The sequence below is a fragment of the Malania oleifera genome, chromosome 8 (genome assembly GCF_029873635.1).
Source record: "Malania oleifera isolate guangnan ecotype guangnan chromosome 8, ASM2987363v1, whole genome shotgun sequence".
Taxonomy (NCBI): Eukaryota; Viridiplantae; Streptophyta; class Magnoliopsida; order Santalales; family Ximeniaceae; genus Malania; species Malania oleifera.
In genome coordinates this window covers 91,045,429-91,059,576 of record NC_080424.1, presented here as the reverse complement: position 1 = coordinate 91,059,576, position 14,148 = coordinate 91,045,429, and positions in this window count along the sequence as shown.

The window sequence follows — 14,148 nt, the reverse complement described above, 5'->3', positions numbered from 1 at the left end:
GTTTGAAGGACAATTCTCTCATATTTCTATTGCTTTATGGTGACGACGTGCTGATTGTTGCAAAAGACATAACTGATGTAAATAAGTTGAAGACTCTGTTTGAAAAAGAGCATGACATGAAATACTTGGGTGAAGCCAAGAGGATTCTTGGCATAGAGATTCATAGGGATAGAGCTGCAGGGAGACTATGGTTGTCTCAGGGCGACTATGTGGAGAAGGTATTGGAGGGGTTTATGATGGCTAATTCTAAACTGGTGAGCACACTGTTGGCAAGTAATTTAAGGTTGTCTACCACCTAGTGCCCTAAGATGAAGGATGAGATTCTTGACATGTCAAAAGTCTCCTAGTATAGTGGGGTGTCTGATGTATGTCATAATGTGTACAAGGCCGGACCTAAAACATGCTATTAGCGTGGTGAGCAAATTATTTTTGAATTCGGGTTGACAACATTGAGATGCAGTCAAGTGAATTCTCAAGTACTTGAGGGGTACAACCGGATACTGCATAATGTTGAGTAGACAATAGAGTGATCCATCAGTGGTAGGGTATATGGATACTGACTACGTAATAGACTTAGATGACAGGAGGTCTACCACAGGGTACGTATTCACCCTCATTAGAGGACCTATTTGTTGGAAGTCTATGGTGCAGTCACTCATTGCTTTATCTACTACTGAGTCAAAGTACATGGCAGTGGTTAAGGTTGCCAAGGAAGCGTTGTGGCTTACAGGATTGGCCAGGTAACTGGGTGTCCAGCAAGGTGGAGTTCGGTTGTAGTGTGATAATCAGAGTGTCATTTACTTGGTGAAAATCAGGTGCATCATGCAAGGAAAAAGCACATTGATGTGTGGTTTCACAAGATCATGGAACTGATTGCTTCAGGTGAACTTCTACTTGGGAATGTTCACATGTTTGAAAATGCAACTGATATGCTAGCGAAGCCGATCAGAACGAACAAGTTCAAGCATTGCTTGGACTTGATCAATGTCTCCAGGTGCTAGACGGGAGATGGTCCCAATCTACTGTCCCAGGTGGAGCAACGGTTATGCTTTTTTTTTTTTTCTCCTAGGTGGTGAATATTCGCCAAGGTAAAGATTGTTGGAAATATGGCTCATATTTAAGTGGAAGGCATACACCGAGGAAAGCATCATGAAGTGAAGAACAAGGAATCTAGTTGACGTAACTGTTGACGGTTTCCCCATAACCATCGAAGGTTTCAATTCAGTATACAGGATTCAGCTCTCGACATAAAATCATCAATAGTTTGGCTGAAACCGTCGACGGTTTCGTTCGGCGCAAGTCATGGATTTTTAATTGGGAGATCAGTAGATTTAGGGGATTGGAGGATTTTCCTCTGGGGATTGCTACAGGGATGATTTAGATAGGTTCTAAGGTTTGTGTACGCTTAGGTTTCATATTTAATCAATATTTATAACCATACATGTAAACTTGACATTATGATAGTGAAAAAATTCAGTTGCTACTCCCGTGGACGGGCACATTGTCGAACCATGTAAATCTTGTGTCTTTGATTATTGCTTTCATTGATTCTCTTTGAAAGTGATTGCTTGTTCCGTATTGTTCATCATTGAGTGCTTGAATTGCTTGTTCCATGATTGTTTCAAGTTTGTGTGAGGTTTCCACTACGCACTCGCATCAACAAAAGTCATGTTGCAGCGTACTTAGGAAGAAGAGAAATAAGTGCTAGAAAATTGCAAAAGCAATGAGCATATGGTGCAAGTGGAGCTAGAGACTCATGGTATAGATGACCATGTTCAAAATGTAGGGAGTTCTAACTCAAGAGATCAGCAACGTAACAATATAGCTATAGACAGGCCCAGATGCACTATTAGGCCACTCACCCGATATGGTTTTGATGATTTTGTTTCTTATACACTCATTACTAGTAGTGGGAATCCTATGTTGGTGGAGCTTCTAGATGGGAAGAGAGCGATAGGATGTAAATGGGTGTACAAGAAGAAAGAAGCAATATCAGAAAAAGAAAGAGAAAAATTCAAGGCTTGTTTAGTAGCAAAGGGTTACTCATTAAGGAAAGGGGTTGACTATGATGAGATCTTCTCCCCTGAGGTCAGACACACTTCTATCAGGGCAGTGTTGGGTTTGGTAGCACCATTTTGATATGCATTTGGAGCAAATGGATATAAAGATAGCTTTCCTCCATGGTGATTTGGAGGAGCTGATTTATATGATACAACCAGAAGGGTTCAGTCAGTCTGGACAGGAACAATTGGTTTGTGAATTGAAGAAATCACTTTATGAGCTGAGGCAGTATCCACGGCAGTGGTACAAGTGATTTAACTCCTACATGATCTAGATTGGTTACTGGAGATGTGAATATGATTGATGTGTTTGTGTGAAGAGCTTTGATGATGATTCATTTATTTTTATTTTGCTATATGTGGATGATATGTTGATTTCTGCGGAGAGTATGAGCGGGGTTAACAAGTTGGAAACCTTGTTGAGCAAAGAATTTGACATGAAGGATTTAGGTACAGCCAAGAAGATTCTTGGGATGTAGATTCGCAAGAACAGAGCTTCTAGGAGATTATGGTTATCTCAGCATAGCTATGTTGAGAGGGTGTTGGAGAGGTTCAACATGGATAATGCAAAACTAGTGAGTACACCTTTGGCAAATCATTTTAGATTTTCTACCGCTTAGTGCTCAAAGACAAATGATGAAGTTCAAGACATGTCAAAAGTTCCATATGCTAGTGCAGTGGGGCGCTTGATATATGCTATGATTTGTACAAGACCAGATCTAGCACAAGTTATCAGTGTGGTGAGCAAGTTTCTATCAAATCCGAGACAACAACATTGGGATGCATTCAAGTGGATTTTCATATACTTGAGGGGTACTACAGACTATGACATCATATTTGACAAACAGCAGGGTGATCCTTCAGTTGTGGTATATGTGGATGCAAACTATGCAAGGGACTTGGATGACACGAGGTCTACCACAAGGTATGTATTCACTCTTATGGGGGGCTATTTGTTGGAGGTCCATGGTTCAGTCTCTAGTTGAACTATAAACTACAGAGTCAGAGTATATGGCAGTGGCTAAGGCTGCCAAGGAAGTTTTATGGCTTATAGGGTTGGTCAAGGAGTTGGGTATTTAGTAAGGTGGAGTTCAGCTACATTATAATAGTCAAAGTGTCATTTATTTGGCAAAGAACCAAGTGTATCATGTGAGGACCAAACACATAGATGTGAGGTTTCACAGGATCAGGGAATTGGTTTCATTTAGTGAAGAATTGCTTGATAAAGTTCACACTTATGAGAATGCAACAGACATGTTGACAAATTCTATTACCACAGACAAGTTCAAGCACTGCTTGGACTTGATTAACATCTTTAGATGTTATCCCAACCTATTGTCCCAGGTGGAGCTCCAAGTTATGTTTTATTATTCTCCTATGGGGTGAATATTCGCCAAGGTGGAGATTTTTGTAGTATATGGCTCATGTCGAGTGGAACATATGTATAGAGAAATCAGGTTGAAGAAACCAATGAAGTTGGTCTGAAGAAAAATTGTTAACGATTTGCATAGGTACGTCGACGGTTACATCGACGATTTAATCCAGAAGCCAATTAGAAGAAAATCGTCAATAGTTTGACATGAGTACATCAACGGTTTCTTCTAGTGAAGGAAAATCGTCAACGATTTGATGAAACCGTTGACGGTTTTGTTCGGGATCAGTTCTGAATTTTAAATTGGGATGATTAATAGGTTGGGGATGCGGGGGAAAATCCTCCGCAGAATGATATAGGGGTATTTGAGGAATTCTCCAATACCTATATACGTCTAGGGTTAGTATAAATACATATGATGTAACCTTATTTTTTATGATAGTGAATTTCAGCCGCCGCTTACTCCCGTGGACATAGACATTCTGTCAAATCACGTTAAATTCTTGTGTTGTTTATTGTTTTCATTATCTATGTGTGTTTCCGTATTATTCATCGTAATTGTTACAACATTCTGCACGTTCATCATCACAACACACCTCCTACACACCCGTTCTATGAATGGTACCTAATTAATTATGAATTATCCCTAAATTAAATCAAATAGTCTTTAATTAACTTCTTAAATAATAAATAAATAATTAAAATTTTATATATATATATATATATATATATATATATATATATAATAAAGTACGATTTAGGATTGTTTAATAAGACCTCCAAAAGAGAGGATCCTATTAGATAAACTCCCCCTCCCTTCGAAACTAATATAGGTGAGGTTTGAAATACCTTTTACCCTTTATTTAATCATTGGGACGCACACAAAAAAAGAATATATATATATATATATATATATATATATATATATAATAATGGAATAAAATCAACAAATTTGAGCAAAAAGTGCCTTTAAAATATTCCCAAAATTTTCCAAAATTTTTTTAGAATTTTCTTAAAAATTTTCTAATATATTTCTTAAATTTTCTAAAATTTGTAAATACTTTTCCTCATTTTTTTTCTATTTTTTTTATTTGAGTCAAAATAACTCACATAATTTTTATTTATTTTTCTAATTTTTAAAATATTTTTTTCTGATTTTTTTTAACTATTTTTCCAATTTTATAAAATTAAAAAAATCAATTAAAAATCAAATTTGAAATTAAATAAACGAATCAATGGTTTGGGAAAAGTCAGACCGTTTGAACTTATCTGAACTAGGTCTAACCCAATTGAGATGAGTAGGTCACATGTTAGCGAGACAGGGCGACACGTGATACTATTTTATTTTATTTTACTGTAACAAGGTTATGTCATCATGATGTCACCTGACATGTAGTAAGACGCAACTTGCCCTAGGATTTTGACACAAGTCACTGACGTGGCAGCGATCTAACCGTCTAAAGAAAACACACTTTAGACGGCCAAGATTGCGTCACGCCGCCCTCTGAATATAGGTGAAATTATGCTTTAATGCAAGCATAAATTGATCAATTTAATTTAATTTTGATTGAACAAAGTTAGTGCTAATTGATCAAAATAGAATTGATTCCCCAAGACTATAAATATTTGGCTTTTGAGGGTGAGAGGGATAGACACTGAGATTGGAATATAGAAGCCAAGATCGAGACATAGAGAAAATCAGAAAGAAATTGCTTAATTACTTATTGAGAGAGAAATGTTGAGAAGTTGAGTGGCTGAGATTGAAGAAATTAAAGAGGATTAAGGACTGAAAAGCTTGAATTACAATGCAAGCTTGGAACTAAAGGGCTTGGGCAAATGAGGAAGCAGCACTTTGAAATAAGAGGTTGGTTTCTTAAAATTTTGTGTTATTCAATTCAATTTCAAGCATGTTTAAAAGTTAAATTTGAGCATAAATTCGAAAAAAAAATTTAACAAAAATCAGTTTTTAAACCAAATCAATCTCGAAAAATACTGCAGAATATTTCAAACAAAATTTGAGTATTTGACCCGAATTTCGAATACCCAATTATTCGGGATCCAACCCAAAAACTCGAGTCAACTTGACCCGGGTCCAAGTCAACTTATCCAAGTATTTATACCCGGATACCCCTTATCCGACCCAAAAGACTAGGGTCAAATACGATCCAATTGGGCTCAACCCAAATTGATCAATCCCCTTCCATTAACCCATATTAGGCCCAATTGGGTCTAAGACAATTCAACCCAATCCAAACTCAATCATAGCCATAGCTCAAATCCAAACTAACCTAATCCAAGCCCATTAATCTCAAATCAAGCCCAATCAATCTTAACCTAAGCCGAATCTAACACGAATTCCAACCTGACCTAGGCTAATCCCAAGTCAACCGATCAACCCTATTTGGCTCCTAGGAAAATGTAAGAAAATAACCAAAAAATTTACAATAAAAAGAAAAAATAATGAGAATACTTATTTCTCTAAGTTTATTAAAAATTCTCTGCTCCTGTTTTTGAATTAAGACCTGCAAAGAAAAATCAGAGAAAAGAGTTCGAAAGAGAAAAAAAAAAAGCAGAGGGAGAGAGTGAAAGAGAAAGAGAACAAGGAAGAGAAAATGGAGGGAAAATAGAGAGAAAGAAAGAATTGGAGAGCAGAGAAAGAAAGAAAGAGAGTAAAAAGAGAAGTTTGTGAGAGAAAATGAATGAAAGAAAAAGATATGAGAGAGCGAGAGAGAGAGAGAGAGAACGAAATAGAGAGAGATTTGTGAGAGAAAATAAAGAGAGAATGAAAGCAAAAGCACTTGAATATTCAGTATAAGTCTATCCTCTGACGTTCTCAAGGCTTTGGAGGTCATATATAGAAAACTAGTCGTTTTTTACCCCTTAGAACCTTTTGGTTTGTCAAACCAGTCAATTGCTTATAGGGTTTGGTCGACCACAAACTATCCATTAAATACAAGAAAAAGACCATTACAAGTACGAGTTGTCAGATCGATCGACTGCCTCTAGCCTCCACTTGGTTCAATTGATCGCCTCCCAAGTCTAGTTAATGTGAGGAATGGTGTATTCGCAAGAGGGGGAATGTGAATTAGAAATTTAAAACTTCCAAAGTTAATATATCTATATTTTAAGATCCACAGTCAGTATAACGCAACCTAGGGTCTTTCTAAGAAATTACCAATTCCACAGATAATGAAATATGTGAATATTTAAATTATACACAACAATTAAAATATAGACATGCAAGTGCGGTAAAGTAAAGAGTATAGGGAAGAGAATAACACATTATTTTATTAAGGTTCAGCCAAACCAACCTACGTCCTCACCTCAAGCTAACCAGCAAGAGGATTCCACTATTTACTCACTTAACTGGGCGGAGCGACGCTGTTTACACTCTTCTTACAGGGCGGAGACGTCCCAACTCAAATTAAGGGGTTGAGCCACAACCAATTCTCCTTACAAGGCAGAGACACCTCAACTCAATTACTAGGCTAACCCGAACTGTGCACACCTTACGAGACGGTGCAAATTCCAGCTTTCCTAACCAAGCCTAAGCCAATCCAGGACTCTTAACAGAGCGAGTCTCCCTTTTCAGGCCACGCCTGGAATTACAAAGATAATAAAATTTTTCATACAAATGAAGTGCTTCTCAAAAAGCAAGGTTGTACAAATTGAAGCTCTAAATGCACTCTAGTATGATATGAAATCAAGTTCAGTAGCGTATGGGTATTTTCTCAAATGTAATATTTGAATAATATATATATGATAAGGACTCAATGATTTAACCCTAATAAAACTTCTCTCCCAAAAATATTTTTCAAAGAATAATAAGAGAACCTAGGGTTTTGCCTTCAAGAAATTTTTGTCCAAATATATGTTTATGATCTTTGATGAAAAATGAGTAGGCAATAAATGTTTCCAAGATCTTGAACCCTTAAAAAATTTTCCCAACAATAATAAAATAAAATAGTTCAAGGGAAGCAACGGTTTGTACTCAAAATAATTTTTGTAATGAAAAATATGTGAGCCTTTGAAATCTTGCAATATATGTGCAAAGATTCCCAAGCAAGAATATGTTTTCTCCAAAAATATTTATCAAGGAAATACGTGGAGAAACACAAACTTTACTCTCTAAATATGATTTTCAAAAATGATGGACTATGTAACGCCCCAACCTGGGTTTGTCTGGGAGCACTGTGTCTCTCCTCCTCCACCTGGACCAGACAATAGGGGGCGGGCCTTATCGGATTAATGACTGGCCCCACAGACCAACACGTGTCTTTTTCAATATGTTTTGTTCTCACTCACACACTTCATGTGAAAAACTTTCAGAAGATCACTCATCCCAAGATTACTCCAAGCCAAACACGCTTAACCGTGGAGTTCTTATGGGAAGTGAAAACTCAAGTGTAGTTCCAAGAGGGGGGTGAATTGGGTTTTAAAATTTCTTTTAACTTCTTTTTCTTTTTAATGAAGTCTTAACCTTTTATTGATTTGTTCAAAACACAACAAAAGCTTAAGTCTTTTATTCAATCCACAATCACGATACAAATAAACATTCAATCAACCACTCAAACCAATTTATCACAAAGTAAGTAATCAATCAATTAACTACACAATGTTAAATCAAGATGTTTAGTTTGTTTGCAACCCTGTAGTGAATGAAATTTTGAGTCAAGTCCTATATTTGTGAAATTTGTTTTTTAATTTGATATTCAAAAAATCATCCACACTCTTCCCAAAATTCAAAATTCAAATAAACTCTTAGTTAATTTATCTTTGGGTGTTAACCAATCAACATACTCCCTTTGAGGTTTCCGCAAAGTATTGATCAACTAACATACTCCCTTTCAGTTTCTACAATCCCAAATCAAAATTAAATTTTAAGTTTACTTAATTTCCAAATTTACGTAATATATATGATTAAGAAATTAAATCATCCACACAGTTTATATGTGCTGAAAATAAAGGATGGGAAAGAGAGAGTGAGATCACAGTTTTTACGAGGTTCAGCTTATCCCCTGCCTACGTCCTCACCTTTGGCAAACCACCAAAGGATTCACTAAATCAGTTCCTTTGTCGAGCGAACAACACCATTACACACTCTTTCAATAGGCTAGAGCCCGCCTGTCCAAGTTGTCGCGACGTCCCGGGAGCGCGTGTGTGCCGGGGTGGTGAAATAAAAATCATTTTTAATTTTCAAGGAAAAATAGGGAATGTCAGAATCGCCACTAACCTTTTAGTGTGGTAAGAACACATGATTACTACCCCGTTAGGGGTAGAATGGGTCTACGTTACCAGAGTTAGGCTCGGGAGTTCGGTTACGCGAGGGGAAGGTACAAACACCCCCTACGCGCCCGTTCTTACGAACGGTACCTAATTAATTTGAAATTATCCCTAAGTTAATCTAATAAGTCTTTAAACTACTCCTTTTTATGAATTTATAAATACACATGAAAAATAAATAAATAAATAAATATAGTATATACATATATATTCCCTCAGAGCTTAAGGTATGTGATGCCCGGAGGCTCATACCCCCGCAATAAAATCATAGGGATAAAATCATAAAATTAAGAAAATAAATAATAATAAAAAAATATTAAATTAATACAAACATATAATAGTAAAAATAACACAATATATGATATAAACAATAATAATAATCACGATAAAAATAATGATAAATATTAATACTCTAATAAGTAATGCTAAAATACTATATATATATATATATATATATATATATATATATATATATATATATATATACTGAAAAACACTATAGTAAGTAATGAAATGTTAATATATTAAATTTACGTAATACTAAACATTTAAAAAATGAATAATAATACTAGATATATTAATATACTAAAAATAGTTGATACTACATATGTTAAGATACTAAGTTTATTGATATATTAAAGATAGTTAATGTTAAATATATTCAAACACTAGAAATAGGTAGCATTAGATATATTAATATACTAAGAATAATTAATACTCAATATATTAAGATACTAAATATATTAATATACTAAAAATAGTTAATACTAAATATAGTAAGATTCTAATAATGATTAATACTAAACATATTAATATACTAAAAATAGTTAATACTAAAAATACGAAGATACTAATAATTAATACTAACTATATTAATATACTAAAAAAAATAATTGATGCTAAACATGTGATTAAAATACTAATTTACTAAATATATGATATCCATTAAACCCTAAATCACTAAATATGTAATAAAAAAATACAAAAATGCTAAATATGTAATATTTACCAATATGCTAATATGTGATATACATATAACTAAAATTATTAATTTACGTATAATATCAATAAAACACCAAGCTTAAGATCCTAATTTACTAAATATGTAATATTACCTTACCACTAAATATGTAAAAACCCTACCTTGATAATACATCATTTAATATTTACGATAGATACAACAAAAATTTAAAATTGATTATTAAATAATAAGTTTTAACCATAACAATTTTACAATAATAACAATCACCATTAAATAACATGTGCATTCATCATACAAGCATGAATATCAATTAAACAAACATTAGAAATCTTACAACAATAAAAGTTTAAACTTAACAAGAAAATTTTACAATAACAATTATAACCATTTAATAACAAATACTTAGAAATATAAGTATGAATATTCATTATTAAGCATGGATGTTAAATAAATATGACAATAATAAAAATCACTCATTTAATATACACACATATATAATTTAGATACAAATATTAATTAAATGCTACAACAAACAAAGTATTAATATATACACATCAATAGCATAGATATGAATATTACAACAAATAATATATTAACCTACATATATACATAGCCTATATACAAATGTTAACTAAATATTACAACAAATAGTATATTAATATGCATATATACATAGCACTTATATTAATTAAATATTACAAAAAATATCATATTAATATACACCCACTAAATACCATAACAAATATTATATTAGTATACTCACATGCATATAAAAGAAGAACAGAAAAAAGAAAACAAAATTTAAAAACTTAAACTTTAAGAATTAAAATAATACTAACACACACACACACACACACACACACACACACACACATATATATATATATATATATATATATTATATAGATATATATGTATATATATATATATATTGTATGTGTGTTAGTGTGTGTGTGCGAATGAGTGTGTGTGTGTTATGCAGAGAGGCTTACAGTTGTGGGTGATGCCGGAGGTCGCCGGAGTGACTGGCCGTGGCAGCTGCTGTTGTGGAAGAGGGAAGCTGCTGCAGAGGCCCTCTGGGATGCTGCTAATCTGGTGTGGCTCGGGTCCTGCTGCTGTGCAGTGGAGAATTGCAGCAGGTTGGCTCACGGTGGTGTTCTGGTGCTCGGGTGATGGAGACAGCACAGTTCAAGGTCGTGCTGGTGTGGTGTTGCAGCGGCGACGGCGAGTGGGGAACTGCAGAGGGTCTCCCGATGGTAACAGGCACGGTGCAGTGAGCGTGAGCAGCAGCGGCGGTACGAGTGGTCTGAGATTACAGCGGCAGAGAGTGGCTGGTGGCTGCCGGAGTTGATGGCTGGTGCTCGGGTGAGGGGCTGAGGGATCAACTGAAGGAGAGGGCTGAGAGACAGGGAAGGAGAAGGAGGTTGTCTGGGAAGGCTGGGCTGCCCCTCAGCAGCTGTGCGCAGGGGGTCGGGGAGAAAGATGAGAGCTTTTTTTCGTTTGGATTTTTTTTTTTTTTTTTTTTGCCTCCTCCTCCGGCTTGGCTGTGCGCCCCCCCTTCGTTCTTGCGTCTTTGCTAGCCTTTTATAGGCTTTAATCCACCCCAAACCCTAATAATAATAATAATAATAATAATAATAATAATAGTAATAGTAAATATCATGATATTAAAATGGTAATAAAATAATAATAATGAAATTTAAAAATAACAAAGATAATAATAATAAAAATGATAATAATAATACTAATATAATAATAATAACAATAGCAAGATAATAAAGTGATAATAATAATATTTAAAAATAATAATAACAATAATAATAAAAATAATAATAATAGCAAAACAATAATAATAATAATAATAATAATAATAATAATAATAATAATAATAATAATGCTACTAATAATAATAATAATAGTAAAAATAATAATGATAGTAAATTAATAATAATATTTAAAAATAATAATTTTATTAATAATAATAGTAATAATAGTAAAAATAATAATAACAAAGTGATAGTAATAATAATAATAATAATAATGCTACTAATAATAATAATAATAGTAAAAATAAAAATGATAATAAAGTAATAATAATATTTAAAAATAATAATTTTATTAATAATAATAGTAATAATAGTAAAAATAATAATAACAAAGTAGTAATAATAATAATAATTATAATAATAATAATAGTAATCAATAAAATAAAGATAATAAAAATACTAATAATAATAATACTAATAATAACAGTAATAAAAATAATAATAATAATGGCAAAATAATAATAATAATAATAATAATAATAATAATAATAATAATATTGGGCCTGGGTAAAAATGGGGTGTCTACAGCTGCCCCTTTTTGTAGGCTTCATCGCTTCAAAGTAAAAGTAGGAACTCTCCTACGTTATTTGTAGCAACAAGCCTGCAAAGATAAAAGACGCTGATTTTGGACCGCGCCCAATGTAACAAAAGAGGCCAAAATGATTTGTGAAAACCGATTTGCATGTATGCTTGAGAGCACATGAGAATGACTTGCGTCGAGTGTAGGAACCCGAGCTATAGTTCATAGAAAGTGACTGGCACCGGGTGTAGGAACCCGAGCTATAGTTCATGGAGGGTGACTCACACTAGGTGTAAGAACCCGTGCTATAGTTTATGGAAAGCGACTTGCACTAGGTGTAGGAACCCCTGCTATAGTTCACGGAGGGTGACTTGCACCTGGTGTAGGAACCCGAGCTATAGTGCACGAAGGGTGACTCGCACTGGGTGTAGGAACCCGTGCTATAGTTCACGGAGGTTGACTCGCATCGGGTGTAGGAACCCGTGCTATAGTTTATGGAAAGCGACTTGCACTGGGTGTAGGAACCCCTGCTATAATTCACGGAGGGTGACTTGCACCGGGTGTAGGAACCCGAGTTATAGTGCATGGAGGGTGACTCGCACTGGGTGTAGGAACTCGTGCTATAGTTCACGGAGGGTGACTCACACCGGGTGTAGGAACCCGTGCTATAGTTCATGGAAAGCGACTTGCACTGGGTGTAGGAACCCCTGCTATAGTTCACGGAGGGTGACTTGCACCGGGTGTATAAACCCGAGCTATAGTGCACGGAGGGTGACTCACACTAGGTGTAGGAACCCGTGCTATAGTTCACGGAGGGTGACTCGCACCGGGTGTAGGAACCCGTGCTATAGTTCACGGAGGGTGACTCGCACCGGGTGTAGGAATCCGAGCTATATTTCAAGGAGGGTGACTCACATTGGGTGTAAGAACCCGAGCTATAGTTCACGGAGGGTGACTTGCACCGGGTGTAGGAACCCGTGCTATAGTATGAGGATGATGTGCATCGGGTGTAGGAACCCGAGCGCAGAAATATGAAGATGATGTGCATCAAGTGTAGGATCTCAAGGGCTGCCTAGATGTAGGATTCTGAGATTTTGATGGTTGTAGGATTCTGAGAGTTTGTTGATTGTTTGAGTGTAGGATCTCGAGGACTTCTCAGGTATAGGATTCCGAGAGTATAATGATTGCTCAAGTGTAGGATCTCGAGGCCTTCTTAGATGTAGGATTCTAAGAGTCTGTTGGTTGCTCGAGTGTAGGATCTCGAGGACTTCTCAGATGTAGGATTCTGAGATTTTTCTGATTGCTCGAGTGTAGGATCTCGAGGACTTCTCAGATGTAGGATTCTGAGAGTTTGTTGATTGCTCGAGTGTAAGATCTCGAGGACTTCTCAGATGTAGGATTCTGAGAGTTTTCTGATTACTAAAGTGTAGGATCTCGAGGACTTCTCAGATGTAGGATTCTGAGAGTTTGCTGATTGCTCGAGTGTAGGATCTCGAAGACTTCTCAGATGTAGGATTCTGAGAGTTTGCCAATTGCTCGAGTGTAGGATCTCAAGGACTTCTCAGATGTAGGATTCTGAGAGTCTGATGAATATTCGATGGGAATTTTTGACCGATGGTTAATGATGACTCGGGTGTAGAATCCCAGTTCGTAAGATGAATTTTCGAATTGATGATGAATACTTGGGTATAGGATACCGAGAGTCAGATGAATTGTCAATTTGATGATGAATGCTTGGGTATAGAATCCCGAGAGCAAAACGAAGTTTCGAATTGATGATGAATGCTTAGGTATAGGATACCGAAAGCTAGATGAAATTTTGAATTGATGATGAATGCTCAGGTATAGGATACCAAGAGCCAGATGAAATTTTGAATTGATGATGAATGCTCGGGTATAGGATCCCAAGAGCCAGATGAATTTTTGAATTGATGATCAATGCTCGGGTATAGGATCCCAAGAGTCATGCGACCTAATTTGGTCCTGAAGGCAGATGCCCCAGCTTCAAAATGAATGCTAAAATTTGGACTAGGGTCGATTGCCCTAGTTTGAAAGCAAAAGACTTGAATGAGACCTGGGCCAGTTGCCCCAGTCTCAGGGTAGAT